At 45.4% G+C, this 26,808-nt stretch overlaps 1 protein-coding gene across 2 annotated transcripts in view; it reads right to left on the reverse strand.

Annotated features, from left to right (window-relative positions):
• Nucleotides 1-26,808, reverse strand: part of LOC147423347 (translocon at the outer membrane of chloroplasts 64-like) — a 43,024-nt gene that overhangs the window by 13,060 nt on the left and 3,156 nt on the right. The gene's annotated exons all lie outside the window — the stretch shown is intronic.

Below are 26,808 nucleotides of genomic sequence, written 5' to 3' on the forward strand. Positions count from 1 at the left end.
AAGAAGTCTAAGCAGTGGTTACTCTCAGCACCTCCAAACAACGCAGGCTGCGGTCTGGGGGACGTTTGGTTGTAAAAGGCCTCTATATCTCATGGCCCGGACCTGGATGGTTATTTGCGGGGAGAGTGTTCATCGGCAGCTTTATGTTTCTATGTCTTGTAAGATGCATATGTAAGCACTTGTGTTGCATTGTGATGTGCCAACTACTGAATATTCCTAATTGGATGAGATTGCTTGGGTATGTAATTTTAGTGCATCAAGACACTCGTGGAAGATCGGTACGGTCTGGGTGTGATGGCTAATTTTACTACACCGGAATATCAAGAGTTCCAATCTGGACCAAAGGAGAAGCTAACTCCTTGATCAAAAGATCAAAAAGAAGAAGCTAACTCCTTGATCAAAACAGCCGAAAGGAGAAGCTAACTCCTTGATCAAAAGAGCAGAAAGGAGAAGCTAACTCCTTAATAAAAAGAGCAAATTGATTGTCCCTCGGAATGTCCCTCGGAAATTTTTGAGCTAACTTGAGTTGTTTTGCAGAAATGTTGTAATCGCGGACGATTACTCTCTTTCAAGAAGGAGAGATGTAACAAATTGCTGACGTGTCAAAGCCTAAAGAAAGGAGCCAACTTACAGATGACGTGGCTGCTAGAGAGTAGAAACCCTAATCCTAACTTCTGCAAAAACCCTAACTGCTGAAACCCTAATTCTGAAAACCCTAACCCTAAAACCTGCAAACCCTAATTCTAGAAACCCTAAGAAGAACAAGTAACAGAAGAAGAAGTCCTACCAACTTATGGTGACCCCGTCCGATGGGGCCCCAAGTGACATAAAGGCATTAAAAATAAAGCAAAACACGCTCAAAAGACTTTGCACATCAAAATATGATGATGTGGCACCTGTACGGACGTTCCGAAATTCGCGGCAGATTTTTAGGGGAATCCCAAAATTTTAGGAAAGTGATTTTTTGGGGTCAGCTTTTCATATTTGATGCTTTTAGGCTTTGGGCCTTTAAATATGAGCCTTGGGGGCCCTCTCTGGCACTTTTTAGCGCGCAGATTGCAGAGCAGGTGCTCCCCGGCTATTGTACTTTGCAAATCAGCAGTAATATAAAGAAATATCGAAAGGGGCGCCAAGGTTTGGAGCCAATACTCTCTGGGGCGGAATTCCGCCACTCTCTCTCTCTCTCTCTCTCTCTCTCTCTCTCTCTCTCTCTCTCTCTCTCTCTCTCTCTCTCTCTCTCTCTCTCTCTTTTTTTTGGGGAAAAAATCAAGGCTGTATATTACTGAGTACAAGATAATCCCCAGCGGATGCCAACATTGCCTATCACGTGGGGTGTACAAGCTGAATGTAAGGTTGAGAGCCACTATAGTGACAGCTCGACTAGAACAATCTCATGGTGGTCTGTATGATGAGTGGAGGAGAAACCACTGAGGAGGTGCATAATGCCATGTAATCTGTCCACCTGTAAGTGTGAAGAAGAGTGGAGAGCGGGCCCAACGTCGAAGGAAGTCAAATCGACGAGCCTCGGCTGCTCTAGATGTACCTGAGGAAGAATCCCACTGCCAAATGAGGGTGTGAATGATGTCCAGCCAAATGGCAGTGAGGGTATCTGGAAGGAGCGGGGGAGCAGCACTGAGAATATGAAGACAACGAGCTCTCCAAACATTCCAGAGTGCAATGCTAGTGATGACTGAGAAGATTTCATCACGTGTCTAAGGATCCCCTTGCCAAGCAATCTGTGGTAACATAGCCAAAGTCCCTCGCTGGTAACCAGTCATGGTAAGCATAAGAGCTGGATCTGTGTCTGAGCCCTCGTAGAAAAGATGCGGTCCGGGCATCGACATCAACCAGGAGACAGATCCCCAAGTGAGAAATCCATGCTGAACACCAGCTCTGCTAAGTAAAAAGCAAACTGCTAGCCATACTGCATGAGAAGACAAGCATGACCAAAGGCAGTGTGCAGGTGACTCTGGTAGGCGCAAAGAACAGCGAGTACATAACGAATCATGACCCATAGAAGCTAACCAAGTCCCAACTGGAAGTCCGGCATGTGCACTCATCCACAGGAAAAGGAAATACGACGAGCCACATGTAAATCCCAGATGGCTGACCAAAACTGCTATAGATAGGCATGGGAGAGACATGAATGTAACCAGAAACGCATACGAGTGGGTTGCTCTGGGTGCTCTCTCTCTCTCTCTCTCTCTCTCTCTCTCTCTCTCTCTCTCTCTCTCTCTCTCTCTCTCTCTCTCTCTCTCTCTCTCTCTCTCTCTCTCTCTCTCTCAGTTCAGTTGTTATTGAACAGTTGTTATTGAAGTGCTGAAAGTCAGTTCAGTCTGTTCCTTTCTATTGGCACGTGGTGTCCTCCTTGTGACAGAGAGAGAGAGAGAGAGTGAGAAGATCGACACAATACTGGAGACCAAAAGATGGGCTGGTCCCCCCCCCTTAAAGAGAATCCTTTATTAGGGAGAATCTTTTTACAAGCACAAGAACAGGAGAAAACCCCTCCGTTCTAAATCTCTGACTCGATGGTTGTTCCTTTCCGTAAGGGAAATTCGAGAGACGGTACAATCCCCTTCACGATGCTCTATGTCACCCATCCTATGACGCATCAGAGATGTCCGTTCCTGGATGGTCGGATACTTCTTCCCGATGCTCCTTGTCACCCATCCGATGTGACGCATCAGAAGTACACGTTCCTGGTGACCTTACAGATATTCCCGTTCATAGTGCTCCCGTCATTACTTTGAATGACGCACTAGGAATACTTTGTACTCGGATGTCTCAGTAAGAAAAACCCTGTCACTTAAAATTCCAAATAATTCATTTAGAATTATATTTCCTTGGTGTTCCAAGCGAGAAAACCCTCTCACTTATAAATCCAATAATTCATTTAGAATTATTTTTTTGTCAGATAAAGCCAATTTAGCAACATCCCTCTCAGTTATAAACAGTTGTCCTCAACTGTAGAGGTCCAACTGAACTGCCGGGGAGAAACCGGAAAATTTCAAATCTTGCTCAATGGTGAGTTGAGTTGAGCTAGTCCTTTCTCAAAAGAGAACTTAGAAATTAAATTCAATAATTCAATACTTACCTTACCGGTTCATGTCTTTCCTCTAGTACCTCGAGGATATTTTTCACCAATCATAAACTTACGAGCCACATAAGAACTCATAATTCACATCTTTCCGAGAATCTGTTAACTCACTTTCGCCTTCTCAACCTCGAGAAGAATATTCCTCCTAGAAATCAATCTAGGTATCTGTCCTTACGCATAATCCTGCACTATTAGCGGAGAGGGTATTAAACCTCTTGTGTCCTCCCACATAGGGAATGCTCGATGTCTTTCTTTCACAAAGAGAGTTCACTAAAGAAGGTTCTTGTTTCGAAATGTCGCTCAACGTAGGCAGACGGTTCTAATCCGAAGATTCCTTGTGCACGACGGCACTTCTTTCCAATCTTTTCCTCTTGAGAGTTATTACCACCAGCAGTGTTTTCCACTACTTGTTTTGACTCGCTCGTGTTCCTATTGGGCAAACCGATCCCAATCTTCTTGGATGCCTTCCTAAAAGCGTAGAGGAAAAAAAATTGTCGGAAAATTTAGTATTGAATTGAATCCAAGTCTTGTTGTAAGTTCCTTGCAGAGCTTTGATATACCACCAAGTACTTGCAATTCCCCTTGAGGTGTTTGGTCACATGCCTCACCTTCGACGCTTCTGAGAAATTGCAATTTGCAAAGGCAACTTCAAACTGTCGATTTAAAGCGGTAGCTTTCAGGGCATCTTTCCTTCCGTCAAAAGTATGAAACTTGACCGGAGTGTTTTGAGGTCTAAAGATCTTCTTCATATCCTTCCTGGAATGACGGGATTTCTTGGCTTTGGTTCTGGATTGATGTTCATGGATATTTTCTGAGTTCTGAAGTATCTTGAGCATTCCGCTCCTTGGATTCTCTGGGTTCTTGAGCATCATGCTCTTGTTGCCTTCTCAGAGAATCCCAAGTCTTGTGTCGACTATTGCAGAGAGAGAAAAAAAAAAATCTAACTCTACGAGCTTTTCCTTGCAAGACCTAGGGTTCCGCCTGTTTACTTCTTTCTTGGCTTGTCATGGCTTCTTCCCGTATCTTCCCAGAGTCGTCCTCCTTTACAGAAAAAGAAAGGAGACCATGCTCTGATACCACTGTCACAAACGGGAGCGCATAGCAATATAAAATATACTCGAATAAATAGAATTTATCACTTAATACTGAAGCCAAAGGATATAGAGAGAAATTGATAGAGAGAGAGAGAGTCAGAAGATCGACATAGTACTGGGGACCAGAAGATGGGCTGGTCCCCCCCCCCTTAAAGAGAATCCTTTATTAGGGAGAATCTTTTTACAAGCACAAGAACCGGAGAAAACCCCTCTGTGCTAAATCTCTGACTCGATGGTCGTTCCTTCCTGTAAGGGAAATTCGAGAGACGAGCTCTCAATCCTTTTTCCGTATATACTCGGAGTCGAGACTCTGCAGACAATTTTCAAATTCAGTTCCCGAAATTCCCAAGCGTAGGCCGAAGCCTTCTCGCTTCTCCTTCACGATGAAGTACCTGCAAAGACACACACAAACACGCGACAACAATTCGTATGGCGAATCCACAATAGATACCTGTCGCTCTTGCGTGGGAAAAGCGACGTCCGTGCTTCGTAGTCTCGCGATCTCTTGCGTTATTTGGCGACAGAGTCTTCTCTTGCTGACATTGGTAACTCCTTTTCAGTGAGGGCAAGTGGTGCTTTTATAGCTCCTTGACCACGGCACGAATAGCTGCTCGCGTAGAAATTGCGGTCTTTTTTTTTATTCTTCTTCTTTTTTTTACTGTTGTTCTATCGGAAATAACAAGAGAGAATTCGCTGGTTGGTTTTGTTGCTTTATTTTCTAAGTGGCTGTCAACTTATTAAGTGGGCAGCCGGCATATTTTAAAATTGGCATGAACCTGCCCAAAAACTCAATAAAACCTTATAAGTTAAAAACAATGCCTTTCACAACACTTCCCAAGCGTCCCTGGATGCAACCACATGCACGAATACAATGCAAACATAGATTCCTCGCGGGAAAGCGTCTGCTCTTCCCGGAAAACTCGTTAAAATATTCCGCTTTTTAAGAAAAGCTTCTCAGAACCCATCTTTATTCTTGTGCTTGCGTCTTTACGCGTAATCCTCTTTCCAGTTCGGATTTCCTCTCGACTATGGATATTCCCTTTCAGATGCACCAGTCACCCACCTTGTGACGCATCAGGAATACCCATCACCTGGTCCTTTCCTACCAAACTTACGGTACAATCCCTTTCACGATGCTCTATGTCACCCATCCTATGACGCATCAGAGATGTCTGTTCCTGGATGGTCGGATACTTCTTCCCGATGCTCCCTGTCACCCATCCGATGTGACGCATCAGAAGTACCCGTTCCTGGTGGCCTTACAGATATTCCCGTTCACAGTGCTCCTGTCATTACTTTGAATGACGCACTAGGAATACTCTGTACTCGGATGTCTCCATTAAGAAAAACCCTCTCACTTAAAATTCCAAATAATTCATTTAGAATTATTTTTTCTTGGTGTTCCAAGCGAGAAAACCCTCTCACTTATAAATCCAATAATTCATTTAGAATTATTTTTCTATCAGATAAAGCCAATTTAGCAACAAGCACCCCGCATGACGGTGCGAGACCTGTGGGACCACACTGAGAGTGGCTACATGGAGTTGTAATGGATCTTTGCGCCTTGATGTAGGGGCCTTTGAGGATAGTTTCACAACGAGAAAAATCATTTTCTACTCTGAGAAACAACAGGCCTCCGGGCAGTCCATGCCCCATGTGAGCGGACACAGATGGGAGAGAACTTGCAGATAAGAGACTTGATCACACCACAAAGGACAAGGTGGAGTGGCAGTCTTATTCACGGAGGAGCTACAGTCTCTGATACATATAGCTCGCAGGGATGAGCATGCTAGGTACATGTGGGTGAGACTAAAGGCAGAGACAGGCAGATATCTCTACATCGCTATTTGCTATTTCTGTCACGGGGACGTGGCAACTGTTAACTATGTCACGAGGACGTGGCAACTGCTAACTTTAGTTGTTGGTTTCTTTCCAAGGGGTTTTGTTTTATTTTTGAGACCCTCTTCTGAAGTAGCAAACAGTTGGACATTGCATGGCCAATGTGAATGGTAGTTTCACCCGCAGATGGGTAGTGGTCGGCACTGGAATTCGTATGGTAAGAGGATGTCTAGGCTCAGAGCAAGATCATATAGGTTCCCCAGTCGCACTTAGCAAGTTCGTGGATACTAGGAAGTGAACTCAATTAAAGCGTAAAGTCAAGGTGGGACTACCAACAAAAAGTATCCGACAGTTGGGCCACATTGCACTTTTGGATGCGGTCCCAATGAGGATAGATGGTCAGAAGACCAGTGGGAGCCCAACGGAAGCATCTCCTAAAATTTAGGGAACTGCTATTTTGGGCCGTGATGTGTGTTCGCGTCATTACCTCCGGTATGACTAGGGGAACATTTTACAACTATGCCGCGAAGTCAATTGGCAACCGGTCAAGATATTTTTAAGCGGCGAACCCGAAACGGGAAAATGCTTGTAAATGCGCCAAGTGTCACATTTTCATGAACTTTCCTCCTACAGAAAAATGGGCGCTGATTTTTAAGCTGGGAGAGGCCTTCATTTGCAATTTGTCACAGGTTAAGAGCTATGGAGTGCTTCCTTTCCCTCTCATGTACAGTGTGGTGCTAGGAGTGATGCCCTGCACACTACACACTGCTCTCTCTCCCCTACGTGCAGTTATGTGATGCCCCACAAGAGGGCTCCTCATTTGACTGATCTACCGCTGTGTGGGTTCATGCTTTTGTGCTGAGGCAAGAGCCTCCTTGAGCAGGAACAGGGGTAGCTAGCTGCTACTCCAAAGCAGGCACTGGTGAGGGTCATAACCTCACCATACAGGCGCAAAATCAGCGCTGTGTATGCGCTGTAATTTTACTGTTTTTCAGCTATACGAACGCCAGAACCTTTGGGAATCGTGCCCCACTGACAGAGGACAGTTAGGGGACTGTTTGGGGCTGAAGACAGGGAGAAAACCAATAAATACAGCGTGCTGAATTTACTGTTTTTGGGCGGGAAGCAGAGGGTATACGCCAATAGAAGCGAGTTCCAGCACAGGGGAATTGGTTTTGCGCAAGTTAAGGGGCTGTTATGCTGCCGAAATTTGGCCAAAACAGGCGGTATCTAGTGGGATACAATCAAAGGATTCCCAAGACTCTTCTTTGTACTTTACCCTCCTAAAGAATAAAGAAATACCGAAAGGGGCGCCAATTTTGGGGCCTACAAGTTGTCGGCGTCTGCTCGGAGCATTCTAGCTTCTGAGCCGTGTGTGAGATTAAGTGTTAGTTCCCGTTACAGGTCTCCTTTGCAAAGTGCTCTGTGTGTGTGTCTAAAGTAAAGAATTTCGGGTGAAAGCCAACGCCTACCGCCCTACGGGCCGGTTTCATGGTTCCGTCGCCGGGACATCAATCACTTTTTCCTTAAAGAGTGAGCCTGGATTGTTTTGGGTAAAGACATAGAGTGCAAGAACGCAGAGATTACACTATGGCCGACAAGGGGAAGGGAATTATGGAAGAGGGTTCCACTTCAAAGGACAGGCAGGAGATTCCTATGGTTTTTGAGATTGGCGATAGCTCACGGCCGCGTCAGTCTGTACCTCCTGTCAACGTGAATGTCCCTCCAGTAGTACAGGGCTTTATGACTGGGCAACTTGAGGATGATGCGTTCAAGACTCAATTAGTTGCCGCGGTGAATGTCTTTTCGCAGCAGGTGCAGAATCCGAGGTTTATGGAGTTCTTGCAAGCGCCACCAGTGCAACAACAAAATAGGCAACCTACGCCGCGTACGGAGCTTGTTGATGCTCAAGCCCAGGTACTTCATGTGGCGCAGGAGGAAAGGGAACACTCGCATGTTGCGGAGTCGGGGGCTCCAAAGCAGGTTCCTCCCGTGCTTGAACAAGTGGCTAGAACGCCTATTCCACAGGTTATGCCAGTTCAGCCCGCCACCTTTCAGAGCCAGCATGCTGTCTTGAATGGACAGGGAGTTGGATACCAGGCAATACACTCAGTTTTTCCACCACCCACGGTACATCCTGGGTATTTCGGGGATGGATCAGTGTTCCAAAGTATGGCTGGTTATGCGCCTAGAAATCAACCGTACATGCCAAGAACAGTGTTCGGGGGTATACAAAGCATCATGCCAAACCCCATGTATGGTAGTATCGGCATGCAGCAAGGTTTTCACTGCAACCAGGGCCAGTTTGGGGTGCCACAGGGTGTAACTAAGTCAGACTTTGTAAATAATTAATTTATTTACGAGAAAAGAATTATCTAATTAGTTGTGTGCACACCAGAATAGACCTAGCAGTTCTAAGGCCTCAGGTGAGCCTAAATGCGGGCCACAACACCTCAGAGGGATCTTAGCAGAAATTACCCTGAAGCCCTAGTGATTGGGAAATCGGGTCTTTAGAAAGGGGTAAGCAGTAGCCTCAGATTTTTAGGCTCAGAAAAATACGTGCGTCAGTACAAGCACATGAATGAGATGGGGTCCTTAGAACAGTGACCCTAAGGCTAATAAAGCTAATAAAGCCTTAGGGTAAGTTTCGTTAAATTAACAGTCCGTGTCCGGACGGGCGGCCGGACAAGTGTGAACAGGTAAAGGCAGTGCAGTGCCAGTGCGGCATTGCGGCGGCAAACCTTTGGTGTTCTCATAAAAGAATCATTTGGTAGCATTTGTTAGTTAGTTGCACATTTTTAATTAATGAGCTAGAAGTTTTTAAAGTCAAAAGTTGAATGGTTTTTAAGTTATTAAAGTAAGTGTGCCAAGTGGCAAACTTACCAATGCAAGCTTTCACTCTCTCTCCCCCTTATCTCCTAGCGCCTCCTCTTCATGCATGAAGCCTATTTAAGAGCATCAGCGCCCCCTTCACAAGGGCTGGCAGTGCACCTACCCCCCCTAATGTGAGGGTGCTCTACGCGGTGGAGCCCTCCATTGAAGCATGAGAGCAGCCCCTTGCGACATATGTGGTAGCCTTGTGCTCCCATTGTCAAGAACAAGGGATCTCACAGTCATAGACACCTTCTGGTGAAGTTTCATCGCGAGAAGCTGCCATAGACGCTCTCTTAGCAGAGTGCGGCGGCTGTAATTCTCTGTTTTCAGCCCCTAATCACGTCAATTAGAGCTGTTTTCAGCAGATCAACCATAGAAATTCTCTTCTCTCTCCTTATCCTAAGCCTACATCAAGTTTGGTGTGATTCCATCGCGAAGAAGACCTTTGTGTCGGCGTAGGGGTGTGCACAGGTAAGAATTTAAGGTTATGTGCAGAAAATTACAGCAAGCATGTGCGTGTGCATTTTGCTTGTTTCTCTTTTGTGTTCGATGCATGAATGAATGAGCATGAAGGCAACACCTAACGGAAGATGGACTCTCCTCTGTGAGAGCTTCCGAGGAGCTGTTTTGGAAGATAGACTCTCTTTTCGAGAGCTTCCAACCAGTTTCGCAGAAGAGGGGAAATCCCCTAAGCAGAAAGAAAGTGGAAACACTTTCTCAGTCAGTAGTCAGAACAGAACAAAAGAAAGAATAGAGGACGGGCGTATGCCCCATTCCTGTGCTTGTAAAGATTCTCCCTTAGTAATAAAGATATTCTCTTTATGGGGGGGGACCAGCCCATCTTCTAGTCCCCAATGAAGTGTCAAGTTTTCTCTCTCCCGTTAATTCTCTTGAGTATTTGAAGTGCAATTAAACGTCAGTTTACGCTTCCGTATTTTTGTGACAGTGGTATCAGAGCAAGGTCCTCTCTCTCTTCCTGAAGGGATTGACGACTCTTGGCAGACTACAGAAATGGGAGGACGCGAGATAGAGTTCTCTCTCCTTCAACAGCAGGTGGAAGAGTTGCAGAAAGCTCTCTCCCATCCAGAAGTCCAAAAGATTCTCCATAGTCTTGAAAAAGGGAAGGAGAAAATGCCGATGGGATCGGGAGAAATCCCGCAGAACCCAAAGGCGCCACAACCAAGAAAAGATCCCTTGATTGGAACTTCCCGCATGCACGAGAGGCAGAAGAAATCTCCAGAACGTCATGTGCGGTTTAATCCAAAAGTTCAAGAGCAGGATCCCCCTGATTCCCCTCAGTTCTCTTTCATGAAGGATCTGGATGACAAAGTTGCTCCGGAAGACATGTTTCTCGACGATCCGTCGCAACAAGAAGTGCATTCAAGGGAAAGGACTCCTGTCCACAAGGAGTCTAAGCATAGAAAGAAGGAGCACCATAAGAAGAAGCACCACAGGCAGAAAACATTCAAGTCGGGAGATAAAGATGTGAAATTCGATACTTACAATGGACGGCGTGATAATGACAAAGCTTTGGCTTTCATCCGCTAATTTGAAGTTGCCTTTGCAGAAGGGAATTTTAAGGAAAGATCCAAGCTTCGCCATGTCAGTTTGTACTTGAAAGGCACCGCCAGCAATTGGTGGTTAACCCTTATCCTGGAAGATCGCAAACCCCAAGATTGGACCGCTTTCAAGAAGGAGTTCTACGCACAGTTCCTCCCTCCAGACTATGAGGAAGAGGTAAAGAAAGAATGGGATTGACTTTCACAGTTAGAGAACGAAACTGTTCCACGCTATGTGGATAGGTTTTGGGACGTTCTCTTCAAAGTCACTCCATTCAAGAAGATTGACGATTCGGAAAAGATGCGCAAGTTTGAAGCAGGACTGCATGAAGCCTTGCAAAAGGCTATGAAGCTTTACCCTCGAGGTAACTTGCAGATACTTATGGAATCAGCCCGCATAGCTGATGGAATACATGACAAGGGTACTCCCAGGAAGATGGAGCAAAGTACTTACCATGCCAAGCAGAAGGCTCTCCATGAGCAGCCTACCTCTTCTACTTCTTCTCAAAAGAAGAAAAGAACCGCCTCCGAAGCAGAAGCAAAGCCGTTGCACTACATATGTCATTGCACAGTGTTCTATGAGATACGGGGGCGTTTCCACTGCTTATTCGGAGAGGGTTTTGGTCCTCTATCTAGGTTCCATTTTCAGATTTTACATACTTCTGGAACGAAGAATGCAGTTGCAGATGCTCTCTCCAGGCGTCCAAAGATCAATGCACTAACAACAATTTATCATGAGGAACTAGAATCTCTCAGCGAGATGTATTCTCAAGATCCAAACTTCGCCACAATTTGGGCAGATCTTCAAGCTGGTCACTCAAGGCCACCTTATTCCATTAGGGATAATACACTCTATCGTCAACAAGCAATATGCATAGCTCAGCCCTTACGACAGAAGGTGATGGATGAAGCACATAATTCTCCTTATGCCGGGCATCAGGGAATTGTTTCCACTACTAGTGCCCTCGAAAGGTATTTCTTTTGGCCAACACTCCGTGCAGACATTGAAAAACATGTACGTGAGTGTTTAGTATTCCAAAAAGTGAAATATGACAGACATAAAGTTTATGGCAAGCTTCAACCGTACGCTATGGGAAAGTATTGCCATGGATTTTATTACGGATCTTCCTAGATCCAAGAATGGAAATGATGCAATCTGGACTATAGTAGACAGATTCAGTAAACAAGCCCATTTTCTTCCAGTAAAGAAGACGATCAAAGCTGATCACATGGCTCGAATATTTCTAGCTCAGATTTTTAAACACCATGGATTGCCAAAGACTATTGTGAGCTACAGAGATCCCCGCATGACTAGTCTATTTTGGCAGGCATTGTTCGAAAACTTGGAAACTAAGCTTGATTTTTCATCAGCTTATCATCCTCAAATAGATGATCAAAGCGAAGTCGCTAATGCCACTGTTTTAGATCTCCTCAAGTGCTATGTTTCGGAACGACAATCCGAATGGGAACAGTACTTACCAATAGTTGAGTTTGCGTATAATAATACCATACATTCCTCAACTGGTAAAGCCCCCTTCGAAATTATTTATGGGAAGCCACTCTTACTTCCTATTATGGTAACCAAAGAAAACATCTTGCCGCAGATGAATTTGTGCGCAATATTGATGTTGCCCATCAATAAGTAAAGCAAGCGATTCTTCGTACTCAAGAGCAACAGAAGAGAAAAGCAGACAAGCACAGAAGGAATCTCAATCTTGAAAAAGGACAATATGTCCTGCTTCGGTTTGAGAAAGCTAAATTGAAAAAGCGGGTCGGCAAAGGGAAAGTTGTCAAACTTTCCCATAGATTTTACGGCCCTTTCAAAATTACAGATAAAGTCAATGATGTGACTTTCAGATTGGATTTGCCTTCTCACTGGCGCATCCATAATGCTTTTCATGTCAGTCTCCTCCGACCATATGTTGGACCTCCTCCAATGGCGCCCGTACAAAAAGATCCTCCAGAAGTCGAAGAGACTGAGGAAATCCTTCAACCTGAACAGATAATACACCACTCGGAGAGACAACTCAAGTCGGGGAGTCTACATCGAAAGTATTTAGTCAAGTTCAAGAATTACACTCCTTTAGATGCAAAGTGGATGACTGAGTCCGATCTTAAGGACTACCCCGACATCTTGCACAGTTATGTTGACGCTCTACAATTGAGGTCAACTGTTTAGAACCAAGAGGGATGTAACTAAGTCAGACTTTGTAAATAATTAATTTATTTACGAGAAAAGAATTATCTAATTAGTTGTGTGCACACCAGAATAGACCTAGCAGTTCTAAGGCCTCACGTGAGCCTAAATGCAAGCCACAACACCTCAGAAGGATCTTAGCAGAAATTACCCTGAAGCCCTAGTGATTGGGAAATCGGGTCTTTAGAAAGGGGTAAGCAGTAGCCTCAGATTTTAGGCTCAGAAAAATACGCGCGTCAGTACAAGCACATGAATGAGATGGGGTCCTTAGAACAGTGACCCTAAGGCTAATAAAGCTAATAAAGCCTTAGGGTAAGTTTCGTTAAATTAACGGTCCGTGCCCGGACGGGCGGCCGGACAAGTGTGAACAGGTAAAGACGGTGCAGTGCCAGTGCGGCATTGCGGCGGCAGACCTTTGGTGTTCTCATAAAAGAATCATTTGGTAGCATTTGTTAGTTAGTTGCACATTTTTAATTAATGAGCTAGAAGTTTTTAAAGTCAAAAGTTGAATGGTTTTTAAGTTATTAAAGTAAGTGTGCCAAGTGGCAAACTTACCAATGCAAGCTTTCACACTCTCTCCCCCTTATCTCCTAGCGCCTCCTCTTCATGCATGAAGCCTATTTAAGAGCATCAGCGCCCCCTTCACAAGGGCTGGCAGTGCACCTACCCCCCCTAATGTGAGGGTGCTCTACGCGGTGGAGCCCTCCATTGAAGCATGAGAGCAGCCCCTTGCGACATATGTGGTAGCCTTGTGCTCCCATTGTCAAGAACAAGGGATCTCACAGTAATAGACACCTTCTGGTGAAGTTTCATCGCGAGAAGCTGCCATAGACGCTCTCTTAGCAGAGTGCGGCGGCTGTAATTCTCTGTTTTCAGCCCCTAATCACGTCAATTAGAGCTGTTTTCAGCAGATCAACCATAGAAATTCTCTTCTCTCTCCTTATCCTAAGCCTACATCAAGTTTGGTGTGATTCCATCGCGAAGAAGACCTTTGTGTCGGCGTAGGGGTGTGCACAGGTAAGAATTTAAGGTTATGTGCAGAAAATTACAGCAAGCATGTGCGTGTGCATTTTGCTTGTTTCTCTTTTGTGTTCGATGCATGAATGAATGAGCATGAAGGCAACACCTAACGGAAGATGGACTCTCCTCTGTGAGAGCTTCCGAGGAGCTGTTTTGGAAGATAGACTCTCTTTTCGAGAGCTTCCAACCAGTTTCGCAGAAGAGGGGAAATCCCCTAAGCAGAAAGAAAGTGGAAACACTTTCTCAGTCAGTAGTCAGAACAGAACAAAAGAAAGAATAGAGGACGGGCGTATGCCCCATTCCTGTGCTTGTAAAGATTCTCCCTTAGTAATAAAGATATTCTCTTTATGGGGGGGGACCAGCCCATCTTCTAGTCCCCAATGAAGTGTCAAGTTTTCTCTCTCCCGTTAATTCTCTTGAGTATTTGAAGTGCAATTAAACGTCAGTTTACGCTTCCGTATTTTTGTGACACAGGGTCATTTAGGCATGGCTGGTTTTTCTGGACAGCAGCCAAATATAGCACCTCTGACGCAAAATGTGAATGGCCAAGATGTGTCGATCATGCCTACTACAGTGCCCATGTTGCAGACCATTCCGTATGACAACTTGGGGGCACTAGAGAAGCCGAAGGCTTACAAAGAAGGTGGTGCAGCTGTAAAGTTCAGTACCTTCAGTGGTTTCGAGGATAAGACAAAGGCCCTGACTTTCCTCCAACAGTTTGATACAGCTTATGCGGGAGGGAATTTTACAGAGGCCTCGAAGGTCAGGAAAGCTGCCACTTTCTTAAAGGACAACGCCCTTACATGGTGGACGACATTGTTAATGCAAGGACAGGCACCCGCCACTTGGGTTTACTTCAAGCAAATGTTTGCATCTGCTTGGCTGTCAAATGAATTTGAAGCCGACGTCATGACAGATTGGCACCAACTTACTTCAGCTTTGTGTAAGAGCTTGCTGGAGTACAATAGGAGGTTTTGTAAAGCGTTACTCTCAGTGACCTCCTACAGATTTGTGCCATTGACAGAGCAGATAGAGAAGTATTGTTGTGGGCTGCCTAAAGGGCTTCGCGATTACTGTACAAAGAACAGAGTGGCTACCCTTACTCAGCTTATGGAAGTTGCGAACCTTGGTCTTGCCTTGTTGAAAGGAGAGGACAGTGGATTTCCGAGCAGTGACAAAGGAGGGCAGCAAAAGAAAAATTCAGCGAAGAAGCCCTTTGTGAAAACGGCTCCTAATGCGTCACAGGGGTCAGAAAAGGCCACCAAAGACAAGGATTCAGCTGGGACTTTTGGAGCGCGCAGGCAAAGAAACAGAAAAGGAAGCCTTTTGTGCGCAAGTCGCTCGAGGAAAAGAAGGTCCTAATGGCTGAGAACAAATGCTTTATATGCGAGCAGCCTGGTCACTTTTCTATCAATTGTCCACAAAGGAAAAGGCCAGCTGACTCAGAGGATAAAGAAGACCAGAAAGGCAAGAAGCCAAAACCACGGCAAATGCGTGGATCGTGCGGTACTTGAACTTCATAAAGGTCTGCAACGCTTGCTTCTTTGGGCCGCGCCGAAAGCGACTCAAAGTCTTCTGAATCTCCTTTCTTGCTTCAACTTCGTCTAGAGTCCTGCTTCTTTCGTCTTCAAGAATCTCCATGGCTGAAAATTCATGAAACAATCTCCAACACAAAACCATGAACATACCCATTCCATGTAAAGTGAAGGAAAAAAATCTTGTCTTCTCTAAAGACTGTGTATGCAATGTAGACGAACATAGAGACGGAGTGACAACCCGTTCATCAAACACATACAAACAATGCGCTCGGATCTTGTCTGTTTGATCGAAATCAATCAACTGTGGCAAATCACAATGGAAATGCCTATTCTTGGTGCTCATACTATTATGTGATCTTGTCGAAATTGTGTCATGCCAAGGAAGAGACATGCAATGTGACTTCCTTATATACAAACTTTTCAGCTTTTCACGAAAAATCTGCATACATTCGTGCTCATCCATGAGAGAAACATGCTCAACATACAATATGTCATGCCTAGGAAAAGGGATCACATAACGATGTTGACTAAAATACAGGAAACCTTCACGAATGAAACACTCAAATTGCGTGCGTATCAATCATGCGAACACATAATACTTCCTGTGATGGTTCTTTGGACCAAGGCTCGAGAGCCAAGATTGCTTCTTCGAGATCTATCGAAACGTCTTGTGGGGGATCTGTGGACCTCGACTCGAAAGCCAAGATTGGTTCTGCGTGATTGATCGACTCTACAACGAGATTAGCTTCGCTAGGAAAAGCATCCACTAACACATTATCCTTGTGAACAATCACATCATCTTCATGCAATTCATCATGCTTGTCTTTTTCATCCAAATCATCATGCTTATCTTTGTCATCATGCAAATCATTGTGCTTATCATTGTCAATCAAATCATCATGCTTAGGAATATCATTCAAATCATCATCATGCTTCAAACAATCATGCAAATCCTGTGTGTCATGCTTTGGAGAAGAAGAGACTGTGAGAGTCTCCTTTTTCCGATTCTATTGCATCTGTGCCTGAGCTTGAGAAAAGAGTCGCAATAACTCTTGCATTTGTGCTTTGGTCTCGTGATAAAATTTTGCTTCTATGGCTGCACTTCTTTCTTGGTACTTACGTTCGATGGCTGCCATATCTTCTTCGTAGGCTTTTCTTTCTGATTCTCTTTCTTGGTCCAACTCCTCCATAGAAGTTAGTGCAATCTTTGTCGTAGATGGGGAAGGGTCGGAAAAACCTCCTAGTGGGGAAAATTCTTCTTCGCCTCTCTCATGCTCATCACTTCCAAGCGAAGTATCCAATCCGCTTCGAGTGATGATCATTCTGCAATCGTGGGTTCTTGTGGTTTCTTAAGTTCACGAGGAACTTGGGTTCTTGGGGGTCTTGAGGTTCTTGAGGTCCTTGATTCGTGAGAATCTAGGGTTCTTGAGGTTCTTGGGGTTCTTGAGGTTCTTGAGGGTCTTGGGTTCTTGGGGTTCTTGAGGTTTTCTTTCGCTTGCAAATCGCGTTGGAGAAGGATCTTCTCTTCACCCGAGTTCTACCCTTTTCTGCGGGCGCCCCCCTTGGCGGCCTTGCACTCACACCAAGGTTGCTTTTTCCCACCTCACGTCGATTGGCCGGCCGCTAAGTGCACGGTCCGCACTCAATGAGTGAAAAGAGACACAAGGGGAGACTAGACAAGCCCTTCTTTCTTGGGATTCCTGTCACTCTTCAACAAAACACGATTAGGAATCGCCACACCCAAGTAAACTTGGGTTCGTGCGATCACAACAAGCAAAAAAAAATTCTTGTGGTTCTTGTGGTTCTTTCCTTGAGTAATGCAGAACACTTCCAAAGCTCTGATACCAATGTTAGGTGCAGCGGAATGAGTGTTGTATTTTCTCAAGATTAGTGATCTTTATTGCTCAAGGTTCCTTTTAGTTCTTTAGGGAAAGAGAAAGCTTTCCGTCTTGTAGAGTGTTGTGGTCACGAACAAAGTGAGTGGATATTGTGCGTGCAAGTGAATGAGACCGAGAGAAGGAGAGAGAAGAGATACGACACCCGAGAGGTTGTAAAACCCTCCTCCGAAGGCCCCACTCTCGTCGGCGAGAGTGGTCTATGTCTTGATTGCACAAAGGTGTACAATGCGTATGCAATGGACTATGCAACTTGGTCTATGCCGATGACGACGACGACGACGGCTGAAATCTGAGATCTTCTAATCGCTGAATTTCAGGACTGTTTCGGTGGCTGAAAATGACTGTTTTGGCTGCGTTTTCTTGGCTGAAAAATGAGGTTTCTTGGGGCTGAAAACTGATGGTCTTTACGGGCTGAATCTACTACACTTTAGGTGAATAATGCCGGTCTTAATTTGCTGCTGAAATCCAAAAACGCCAGGGGCTGAAATTGGTCCTTCTTTCGCCGGGGTTCTGCAAATGCAAAAAACACTAGGCTGATCTGCTGTGTCGTGATGACGCCGGGGCTGATCTGCTGTGCACAATCGCCAAGGCTGAACTGATGCAAAAACGCTAGGTCTTCTGTGGAGAAAACGCCAAAGTAGTCGCGGGGGTTGGTCTTGCTGAGAAGTTGCCTGTTGAGCAAGGTGCTCGTGCTGCCTCTTCTGCCAGAAAGTGCTAACTTGGGTCTGCTTATATATTAACTTAGCAAAATTGCCCTACCTACTTTTGTTGGAAAGTCACTTAAAAATAATTAGTGAAAAATACCAATAAATAGGAAAATAGGCTAAATGCACTGGAAAATTCCCCTAACTGATGCTAATGGATTCTGATGGGAATTCCGATGATCATGCTGTGTGCAACCGGAGGATATGCATCTATGCTAAGTGACTGGGCATGCACGGTCTACGAATAGACTCACAAAAGTGCCAGATCACTGCTAAATCTAAACTTGACTGAACTGACTGAACCGTGCTTTGGTGTAGCTTGTCCACGGACACTTAGGGTTGGGATGTGTCACGTGACATTTAGTGACTGTTTTTCTGATTCATTACCGTCGCAATTGCCGCCAGAGAGACCTAAGGACCATCGGATAGATTTGGTGCCAACGTGTAGCCCACCAAATAGACCTCCATACACGGTTAGTGCGGCGCAGCAGAAAGAGATTATGGGCCTGGTTGAGGAGTTATTAGAGAAGGGGCTGATTCAGCCTAGTTCTTCACCCTTTTGCTCCCTAGTGCTCCTAGTGCAGAAGAAGGATGGCTCATGGCTCATGTGTATTGATTACAGTGCGTTGAATAAGAATACCATCAAGAATAGGTTCCCTAATCCTAGAATTGATGATATTCTCGATCGTTTAGAGAGTGCTGCAATTTTCAGCAGGATAGACCTTAAGAGTGGGTACCATCAGATTCGTATAAGGCCAGAGGATGTGCACAAGACTGCGTTTATAACGACATTTGGTCTTTATGAGTTTCTAGTGATGCCGTTTGGGCTAACAAATGCTCCTGCCACGTTCAACAAAATGATGGACCGGATTTTCCGCTCGCATCAACAGTTTGTTGAACGTTCTTCGATGACATGATAGTGTATTTGAAGAATGAAGAGGAGCATAGGCGTCACTTGACCATTGTGTTCGAAGAGCTGCACAGTCACAGGTTACTTGTCAATCCTAAGAAAAGTGAATTCTTCCTCAAAGAGATCCACTTTCTTGGCCACATAGTCTCAAAGGATGGTGTTAGAATGGATCCCGCAAAGGTCGAAGCTATCAAGACATGGCCAGACTTGAAGATTGTGCACGATGTCAGAAGCTTCTTGGGATTGTGTTCCTACTATAGAAGGTTTATCAAAAATTTTGCAGAGATAGCATCGCCTCTTCGCGCTTTGCAAAAGAAAGAGGTCACTTTCAGATGGACCCAAAAAGAGATTTCAGCTTTTAGTCTCTTAAAGGAAAAGTTGACTTCAGATCCAGTTATTGTTTTGCCAGATCTCAGGAAGTCATTTGTGGTCTAGTGTGACGCGTGTGGCAGTAGCATCGGAGCAGTGCTAATGCAAGATGGACGGGTAGTAGCTTATGAAAGCCGAATTTGCGAGGGCTAGAGAGGACGATGCAAGTCTATGAGAAAGAGCTCTTGGCCGTGATTCATGTGCTTTCTAGCTGGAAGCACTACCTCTTAGGTGCTGATTTTGTTGTCCAAACAGATCATCAGACCTTGCGATACTTCTTGACACAATCAAAGTTATCCAAAAAGCATATGCGATAGGCAAACATTCTTTCCACGTTCCACTTCCAGATTATGCATGTGGAAGGCAAGAACAATGTTGTGGCTGATGCGTTATCAAGAAAGCGACAAATTTCAGCTATGTCAATTCCTTATCATCATGAGTTAGATGACATGAAGAAACAGTATATTGCTGAAGATTTTGCAAGGATCTTTGAACAGTTACAAGAGGGGCAACATCACGAGCACTACCTCCTCAGAGATGGTTTTACGATGATGCATGGCAGACTTTGTGTCACTAGGCCACTGCGACATAAGGTCATGGAAGAGAGTCGTGTCCCACCGTATGCAAGGCATCGTGGCATTGATGCAACAATTAAAGCGGTAGAGACATTCTTCTATTGGCCTACCTTGAGGAGAGATGTGGATGCCTTTGTGCGAGCATGCATAGTTTGCCAAAAGGTCAAGTTTGACAACAAAAGGCACTAGGGTTGTTACAACCACTGCAGATTCCGGATAGGCCATGGGAAAGCATTGCTATGGACTTTATCTTTGATCTTCCAAGGACACCAACAAGAAGTGATGGTATATGGACCATTATCTGCAGGTTCAGCAAGCAGGCCCATTTTATCCCTGTCAGGAAGAAGATAAAATCTGATCAGATGGCACGCTTGTTCATGTACAATGTGTTTAAGTACCATGGTATGCCACAATCGATTATCAGTGATCGTGATCCTCGCATGACCAGTTTGTTCTGGAGAGGATTGTTTGAAAACACGGGCACTACGCTCAAGTTCTCGTCTTCGTTTCATCCACAAACTGATGGACAGTCAGAAGAGGCTAATTCTACTGTCTTAGATCTGTTGAAATGCTATGTGTCCGATAATAAGGACAAGTGGGAACAGTATTTGCCTATGCTTGAGTATGCGTACAATAATACGATGCATTCGTCTACTGGCAAAGCACCTTTTGAGATTGTTGAAGGCAACAAAAAGGTTCCTCCCATTTTGCTTACAAAGGACAAGATCTTTGAGGCAGATCGATATGTTGAGAACATGGATGAGATGTATAAGAAGATTAAAGTTGCCTTGGAGAAGACTCGGGCAAAGCAGAAAAAGGCTACTGATCGTCGCCGTCGTGAATTGCTACTATCACCTGGTGATTGGGTTCTGTTAAGGTTCGAAAAGGCAAGGTTAAAGAAGATGAAGGGCAAGGAACGGTTGTTTCCTAAGCTCATCATGCGTTACTATGGGCCTTTTCAAGTGCTTGACAAGATCAACGATGTGGCTTACAGGCTGAAATTGCCTGATGCATGGAAGATTCATAATGCGTTTCACGTGAGTCTTCTAAGACCCTTCGTGGGTGATGTGCCATAAGATATGCCAGATGAGGATCAACCAGAAGTTGAGGAACTTGATGAGATCCTGGTACCTAAGCAAGTTTCGGCACATAAGGACAGAAAAGTTCAAGGACAAGTTGCAAGACGCTATTTGGTGAAGTTCAAGAACTATCCGCCTATGGATGCAAAGTGGATGGAAGAGCATGAACTATCAGAGTCACCAAATGTATAACAACTTTACCTTGAAGCCTTTGGGTTACAGCCTACTTATGCCTCAACCCAACGTGTGCAAAGGAGGGCTAATGATAGAGCTAGTAAGAGGGGGATATGTCACGGGGACGTGGCAACTGTTAACTATGTCACGAGGACGTGGCAACTGCTAACTTTAGTTGTTGGTTTCTTTCCAAGGAGTTTTGTTTTATTTTTGAGACCCTCTTCTGAAGTAGCAAACGATCGGACATTGCATGGCCAATGTGAATGGTAGTTTCACCCGCAGATGGGTAGTGGTCGGCACTGGAATTCGTATGGTAAGAGGATGTCTAGGCTCAGAGCAAGATCATATAGGTTCCCCCGTCGCACTTAGCAAGTTGGTGGATACTAGGAAGTGAACTCAATTAAGGCGTAAAGTCAAGGTGGGACTACCAACAAAAAGTATTCGACAGTTGGGCCACATTGCACTTTTGGATGCGGTCCCAATGAGGATAGATGGTCAGAAGACCAGTGGGAGCCCAACGGAAGCATCTCCTAAAATTTAGGGAACTACTGTTTTGGGCCGTGATGTGGGTTCGCGTCATTACTTCCGGTATGACTAGGGGAACATTTTACAACTCTGCCGCGAAGTCAACTGGGCAACCGGTCAGGATATTTTTAAGCGACGAACCCGAAACGGAAAAATGCTTGTAAATGCGCCAAGTGTCACATTTTCATGAACTTTCCTCCTACAGAAAAATGGGCGCTGATTTTTAAGCTGGGAGAGGCCTTCATTTGCAATTTGTCACAGGTTAAGAGCTATGGAGTGCTTCCTTTCCCTCTCATGTACAGTGTGGTGCTAGGAGTGATGCCCTGCACACTACACACTGCTCTCTCTCCCCTACGTGCAGTTATGTGATGCCCCACAAGAGGGCTCCTCATTTGACTGATGTACAGCTGTGTGGGTTCATGCTTTTGTGCTGAGGCAAGAGCCTCCTTGAGCAGGAACAGGAAAGCAGGCACTGGTGAGGGTCATAACCTCACCAAACAGGCGCAAAATCAGCGCTGTGTATGCGCTGTAATTTTACTGTTTTTCAGCTATACGAACGCCAGAACCTTTGGGAATCGTGCCCCACTGGCAGAGGACAGTTAGGGGACTGTTTGGGGCTGAAGACAGGGCAAAAACCAGTAAATACAGCGTGCTGAATTTACTGTTTTTGGGCGGGAATCAGAGGGTATACGCCAGTAGAAGCGAGTTCCAGCAGGGGAATTGGTTTCGCGCAAGTTTAGGGGCTGTTATGCTGCCGAAATTTGGCCAAAACAGGCGGTATCTAGTGGGATACAGTCAAAGGATTCCCAGGACTCTTCTTTGTACTTTACCATCCTAAAGAATAAAGAAATACCGAAAGGGGCGCCAATTTTGGGGCCTACAGGTTGTCGGCGTTTGCTCGGAGCATTCTAGCTTCCGAGCCGTGTGTGTGATTAAGTGGTAATTCCCGTTACAGGTCTCCTTTGCAAAGTACTCTGTGTGTGTGTCTAAAGTAAAGAATTTCGGGTGAAAGCCAACGCCTACCACCCTACGGGCCGGTTTCAATTTCCCTCCTAGTATGTCAGTATATGAATCACCTAGAGGACAGTCCCCCTTCTCTATTTTAGATTATGATATATGGGAGTTTTCCAAAGATGGCAACATTATTATCTTGGGGGATTTCAATGCTAGGACTGCCCATCACCAGACAGTATTCTATGATACCTCAGAGGAGTTGATGCGGGAGCTTGATAATATAGAAATGGGTCTGTCTAGATTATCACAGGATGAGAAGCACATTGAGTATGGTAGATACTTGATTGATATGGCGACTGCACATGGATTGGCCATTTTGAATGGCCTACAGAGATTCCCTACAGCTGGTGGTGTTACATGCTTTCCACATCGGCATGGCGCTAGTACAGTGGATTATGTTATGGCTCCGCAAGGACTCGTTCCTTCCTTTCAGGATTTCGTGGTGGAAACTAGGCCAGTTGGGGTAGCAGTCGATCATGCCATCTTGTCTTTCACTCTATCGTTCCAATTCAACACAGCTCCATTGGGAGAGGCCTCCACACATACTCGGGATACCTTCACGAGGGAGACGGAACACGTGTACACTGATGAGATATATAGGCAGCTATGCACTCAAGAGCCAGGACGACCACTAGATGAGCTCAGATGCTACATGATGCAGCATCAGAGGCATATCCCCACAGCCAGCCTACACGCAGACGATCTGGGAGCATGCCTCAGAACTGTTGGTATGATGAGGAGTGTAGAGAGACGAGGATCAGATTACAGAGAGAGGTGCTCATGGATACTACTACACATAGACAGTCACAGATTATCTTCCCGCCACCTAGTGCGACGAAAGAAGAGGGCTTACCTATCTCAATTAGAGCGTGATCTGTATCAGTTGTTTATGGGTCAGGACTCTAGTGAGGCATGGAGGCTTTTCAATGAGCACTCTCCATTGCCAGCCATCACTTCCACAGAGACATGGGGGGAATATGCTACATCTCTCTATACAACATCGAGCAGCCACCTTTGCCTGACCCTCCAGAGGCATGCCCAGCAACATGTACTCTCTTTATTGTTGAGAGGGTAAGGAAAGCCATTGACAAGATGAAGACAAGAAGAGCACATGATCATGATGGTCTCGTAGCAAAGCACTTTATCCATGCCAGAGATATGCTTGCAGAGCCTCTTGCTATGATGTTTAATACAGCAATGTATGAGGGTTTCCTTGAGACTTGGAGTCTATCCACTATTGTGCCTATCTTCAAGTCGAGAGATCCTATGCTTCTCGGGAATTACCGAACCATCATGGTTGGTCACACTTTGGCTAGGCCATATACATCAATTCTAGAGCATGAGTTAAGTGGATGGGCAGAGAGAGAGGGCATACGGGCAGTAGGACAAGTAAGGTTCAGGAGAGGTTTCTCCACTCTTGACCAGATTTTGACACTAGCCATTATTGAGGAGGGTAGACACCATGGCAGGAGAATATATTGTAGCTTTGGTGGATTTCCGCAAAGCCTTTGATACAGTGCCACGAGCCAGACTCATACGCAGATTGCAAGACATGGGGGTACCCACAAGGCTGATCTGGGGGATCTTAGCTTTATACAAGACAATGGTAGGATAGGTACGCACTACTCAGGGCATGTCCAACATGGTTCATTACACCATTGGGGTGAAGCAGGGTTGTCCCCTATCTCCGACTCTCTTTGGGATATATCTAGATGAGTTTTCAGATTATGTACATACAGAGGGTGATAGAGGCGCTCAGCTTGCAGGGACATGGATTCCGTTGCTATTATATGTTGATGATATTGTGTTGATCTCCAATTCTCAAGAAGGGATGCAGCGTCATTTGGATGCACTGCATGTATTTGCACGGGACAGTGGATAGTCTGAGAATCTTGGTATCAGCACTATCAATGCGATCCACGGAAATCCATACGTTTTTCCATGTCAACAGGCAACGCAATCTACGACGTCCATACAGCCAGCCACGTTAACACTATTTACGTAGGCTGATTTTCTTTGAGCCTCTTTTGTCCCCTCGACAATGTCCCATAAGTTGGAAACAACTTATTGTCAATAGGTTATGCCATGTCATCAGTTTGTGACACAAAGCTCAGCCGCCTTCTTGTTTGCACAACAAGAGCAATTGCTCAATGTGGAGGCTAATCCATATCCAACTCCCACTTCAACAAAGGCAACAATGGAGCTCCACGGAAACCTCCACTTCACAAGACTCCCACAACATTCCCTTTGAACGTCAAAACTTGTTGGACCTTGTTCAAGAATTGCAAACGGCTATAAGTTCGAAGTAATATACACCTTATGTGGCAGGTGAAGATTTTCAAAATCTTTAAGTGATGTTTGGGATGTACTTAACCTCCATCGGTTACTTAACATCAAACGATAACTTCTTCTCAACCTACATTATCTATCGCCACATCTCTTCCACTTGTTTCTCCAATTCCACCAATGCCCATCCGACTTTTACCTCCTTGGGTGCCAACCAAGCACAAATTTTTTCCTTCCTCAAATTGCTACTTCTCCACAATCTTCTTTGATGGGAGGAGTTTAACATACCACGGCCAATGAGAATTCCCCTTTGCAAATTCCTCTTACATCTAAACTTCTTCTCCTTTGCAACAACCACTTGGACTCTTTTATTCCTCTATGCCACGCCCTTTATCCCACGAATCCAGTTACTTTCATTAGTATTTTCCACCAATGTTGCTAGGCCCCAAACCATTTGAAGATGGTGGTTTTATAGTAGGGTTCAACATAATTCCATGGAGTTTAACATAGACCAAAACCTTCACACTTTTTCCCACAGTGACATAACCTCTAGGTCCCCACATCTCGACTTTGAGTTGCCGCTTATCATAAAAGATTCAAGAAATCTCAAGCTTTCTTTTAACAAGTATTGTCAACAAATCTTTCTCTTCGATGAGCATAGAACATTAACTTTAATCCATAAGTCTATATTTATAAAACCACTTCATATTAAGCATAGGTCCCAGCCAGCGTAGTCACTTCCGACGAGTAATCAAACGGAAAGATAGGCAGAGCGGCAATCTACACACTTGGCAAAACACTTTAGTACTTCAAAACAACTTAACTAACTAAAAGAAAAGACAACACCACGCCGCGCTAGACTTCCATGCCAAGACGCGATGGCCCCAAAGACCGGCGCCCCGTTCGGTATTTCTTTATTATTGATTCAAGTGGGTGCAACTCCCAATGGAGCCATCTCTTCAAGCTTTGCATCCACATACCTGAAAGAATGGCCCTAGGCGCACTTATAAAGAGTACAAGGGATGCCAAAAGCAGAGCCCCAAAAGAATCAAGTCAAAAAGTTGTTAATCCTAAAGGCATTTGCATCCAAAAGCTAGCGCAAAAATCTATACAAGGCAACCAACGAAAAATGTGAAATCCTGCACAATTGTCACGTGTCATCTGTCAACGCAAAAAGCAGATGTACATATATAGGTCTACCACGTCATCAGTTTCAACGCAATTTGCGGAAGCTTCGTACAATCACCATGTCACTTGGGCTCGCTGCTGCTGCTCGCACCCGCCCCCCCTTCGCCATCGACCTCCCACCCTCACGCTGCTCTCCCGCCCTGTCCACCTCGCGTTGCCCTCTGCCCCTCGCACTGCGCGCTGCCCAACTCAACCTGCTTCCCCCGCCGCCGTACTGGCAGCACAGAGAGGCTCGCCCCACTGCAGCACCTCATTGGCAAGCGTAGGGTCTCACAGCTGAGTTCTTGGTAGCCTTTTGGGAGAGGTTGTGGGACTCCAGACAGCCGAGGCAAGTCACCTTGTTTCAGTAGTTGGTCGCACACAGAGCTACAGCAGTTGGGAGCTGGCTAGTGCATAGTGGTCTCTCGACCGCATGCGCAGCTTGTGACCATCTTGTGGAGAGTCAATGTCACTGTCTTTGGGACTGTCCTTTGGCACAGCAGGTGTGGCTTCGTGTTCTTCGGCTGATGCCTGCTCTTTTCACGGCTCGTCAATACACTTGGGGAGCAGATGCTTGGTCCACCCTCACGGGCCCGGCACTTCAGTTTGAGCTATCTTCCACCAGCAGGATGATAGTGATGCAAGGAGGGCGACCTACACTCCAACCTGCCACAGAGCTTACTCCAAAGGAGTGGTGCAGTGAGAGAGAGGAGTGTTGGGAGCTCATCAGTGGCCTGACACTATGGTTCATCTGGCGGGCCCGTTGCTTCCGCATCTGTGAGACTCGCCCTATGCCACCAGCAGAGACTGTTCACGATCTTTGGCTAGAGCTGATCCACACTCTCAGAGGAGAGCTCGAGAGACTCCAAGGCAGCTCCGACCGCATGCG

This window comes from Adiantum capillus-veneris, chromosome 26 (assembly GCF_014529385.1).
Source record: "Adiantum capillus-veneris isolate H3 chromosome 26, ASM1452938v2, whole genome shotgun sequence".
NCBI classification, from domain to species: Eukaryota; Viridiplantae; Streptophyta; class Polypodiopsida; order Polypodiales; family Pteridaceae; genus Adiantum; species Adiantum capillus-veneris.